A 3,390-nucleotide genomic window follows, 5' to 3' on the forward strand; every position below is an offset into this window, starting at 1 on the left:
GTGCGCCTAGAAATATTTAAGCTAACCTACAGCTGTAGGTTACTTTGACATTTGTATTTCTTTCTGTTAGTACCTAAGTTCCATATTACCAGGCAAATAACTAGAAGTTAAACTGTTTCAGTTGAAAACATGTAAGGAGTTGTATGTGGATTACCACTACCATTCAGTCATAGGTGATGGAAAGGGAGAGGGGTGGGAACATGTTTTAAATATTCCCTTTTAAAACAGAATTGTAAATAAGCAGTACTGTGTTATTTTAGACCTGAGCTCTGCTATCTGTAGTGGTTAGAACTAGGAAAACATGCTGCTTTCTAGTTATGCTGCTGTTTCATTGTACCAGCACCATGGGGGAAAAAAATACATCCGTAAATTTTTCTAACATTGCCCACTCCTGGGTAAGCATGCTTGATGTGTAGCAGTTCTCGTTTCTGTATATGTTAGTGTGTACATGTGTGTTTTCTTTTTCCCTTATGTTCATTGCAACTTATTCTTCAGTTAAGTCTTGCTGAGCCCCACTAGCTCTTCTGAGGATGATTACTGGAATATGCATTTTTAGGTAGGGTTGCAAATCCATCTGTCTACAAATATAGTTTCATATGAACTGCAAACTGTACTGTTACAAACTCAACTATGTTAGATTGCATAGAGTTATTTTACTTACATGTACTTGGACTGAACTATGTCATCATAATGAAGTTAAAAAATTAAGTATGGAATATTTTTGTAAATAAAAATACCTGTGCAGCTGGTATTTTAAATTTAAAATGTATTATACATTAATGTTTCAGAAAAAAATGTTCATATATGTGTATATGAATGTGTCATTATGCTGAAGGGCTCTTGATTGGGCAAAATAAACTATTCAAATCTCTCCTGAAACGAGTGTAGCTTACTCCTTTTCTTCCTGACCAGTTGTTTTTCTGCTGGCTGGAGCAGCAGGAAGGTGAGTTGGGCTTTATAGCAAGCAGAGCAGCCAGACTGATGGGAGTAGCCCTGAGGGACCCCAAGAGGTGTGAAATGGTTCATCTGCAGTGATGTTCCCAAGCATGTCTAAAAACGTTCTGAAATGTGCATACTGATGGTGACAATGTGAAGTCTTGTTATCTTTTTGAGTTACCAGAAAAGTTAAAGTTGTTCATTGTACAGACTCAGTAACGCAAAGTATTTTCTGTAGCTGCATTTTGTCAGTGTCTATTAAATGAAGAATCCAGTGTGTAAAGGGAGAAGAAATGAAACTGCTATTTTTTTCTTTGCCATGTTTACAGTACAGCAGATGTATTATTTTCTTGGATTGAGATTCAGCTTTGCCACAGACCAGTTTCTATCTTGCAGTCTTATTAAATTTGCTGTCTTTTGCTGTTGAAATACAAACAACCTGGCTTTGTAAATATACTCTCAATGGTGGGGAAATAATGAATCCAGAGAGAGGCTTGGGCTCTAAATCTGAGAAGTGAAATTGGAGAAATTTTTGGAATCTCTTGATGTCAAATAGCGAAATATTTCACTGTTGGTTGCTTTACTATGTGAGAATACAGTTTCATCTGTGGGAGAAGTCTGCTAGTTCCAGACTTCTTGTTTTGTTTTTTCTTTACTATCTGATGGTTACACATAATGAACTGGAAGCTCTGCAGTGCATGGAATTATAAAAAGGATAATGCATTGGAATGAAAAAATTGTTTTATCTTTAGTTTAATTGGATTCAAGGTATTTGGAGCAGTCACACTGCCTCCAGCTACTCGCTAGGTCTGGTAGTCTCCAATAAAAGTTAAGCTACAGAAGTAGCTCCCTCCCTATGGGCACTGTAGGGCTGTACAGATCAGTGGATTGACAAGAGGGGAGTGGCAGAGTGAGATTGCAAAGTGAAGTGTTTTCATTTAGTGAAACTCAGGATTTGATGAGACCTATATTAAAAATGTGGTGCCTTTGCACATCATGTGTTTCAGCAGTTTTGATGCCAATGTTCTGTAAATTAAATGCATTTAATACCTACAGACATATGATTATATGCCCATCAGCACTATTTTTACCCAGATTTTTTATTGGGAATTTTCATCCAGGCAGAGTCACTGAACCAGCCCCTCCTTGTTACCCACTGGCCTATGGGTGCTCAGTGGTATCCCCAGTTTTCTGCTCCTTCCTCCTGCCTCGTGCACCTGGGCTGCTCCCTCGGCCTCGGGTCAGCCAAGCAAGAGGCACTGTCTGCTTCCTCCCGCAGGAGAAAAGGTTGCAGAAGGCATCCCAGTCTGGCCTGAGGAAATGGGATGTTTTCCCCCACAGGCCTGCACTGAGGTAAACCCACAAGAGCAGGATGGCAGCAAGCACCAGTTTCTCACCTCCCAGTTTGCTGGCTAATTTTTCACAATGTGTAATTAACGTTCCCTCAGTGAGGGCTTGGGGGCTTGCATATGCAACTCATTAGAGTGGCACAGCTCTGCTCACTTGCTGTAGCAAACAGTTTTCTCTATTTTCCAGCCACAGGAGGCAATCTGGGCTAAGGCTTGTGCAAGGCTGCTCAGAAGAAGGAAGCTGTACCCACCCCCACTGCCCCCGCTGAGACCTGGGGAACGCTCCCTTAGCCTCAAACACTCCTTTAGAGCTGTTTGATTCCAATGCTACTCAGATGGGCTGATGGAGGACTGTAACAAAGCCACAGTCAAGATGAAAATGGAAAGGTTGATGTGTTTTGGAGCAGGTAGCTGCATTTTTGTGTCTTGCTGCAGTCTCAGTGTGAGCACAACTTGATAGAGAGCTGAGTGTTTGAAGGAGTTTGTAATCAAAACGTCAGACTGTGCTTATGTTGTGATAAATTTATGTACTCCTCTGCCTAATTAAGCAGACATAATGAGAAATTTTATATAATTCTGGTTTCTGTGGTGCAAGACACTCCTGGAAAGAATGTGTGGAATGCAGTCTCCTGTGACAGAGTAAAGAGAAAACAGTTTCAAGCTGGTACCCCCTAATTCTCTTGTGCACCTGCAACTCTCTTAGCACCACTTGAGTTAAGTACTTTTTACCTGAGTGTTAGTGTCACCTACTGACTGGTGCTTTTTTTTCCAGGATCTCCAAGGATGCAGCAGAGTGGTCCAAGGTCTCATGAGACTTCTCTTCCTTAGAGTTGCTGTCTTCAGACTGAGTATGCATGTCTTTTGCTCAAGACGTATGTCAGAACTTAATTTATAGAAGGAAGAACTGCTGTGCTTTTTTTTAAATATGAAAGGGTTAGAAAAAGGACTAATCAAGGTCACTGCATCATGTTTTCTTTTTAATGTTCTCGAATCCAAAGTCATTTCTAGCTGTGAACTTAGAGACATTTACCTTCTTTTCAAGACATTCTGGAAATTATTTTCTTATTCTACTGTTTCAGTTAAACCCCTTTAGAAAACTTTTTTT

Source organism: Oenanthe melanoleuca, chromosome 3 (genome assembly GCF_029582105.1).
Source record: "Oenanthe melanoleuca isolate GR-GAL-2019-014 chromosome 3, OMel1.0, whole genome shotgun sequence".
NCBI lineage: Eukaryota > Metazoa > Chordata > Aves > Passeriformes > Muscicapidae > Oenanthe > Oenanthe melanoleuca.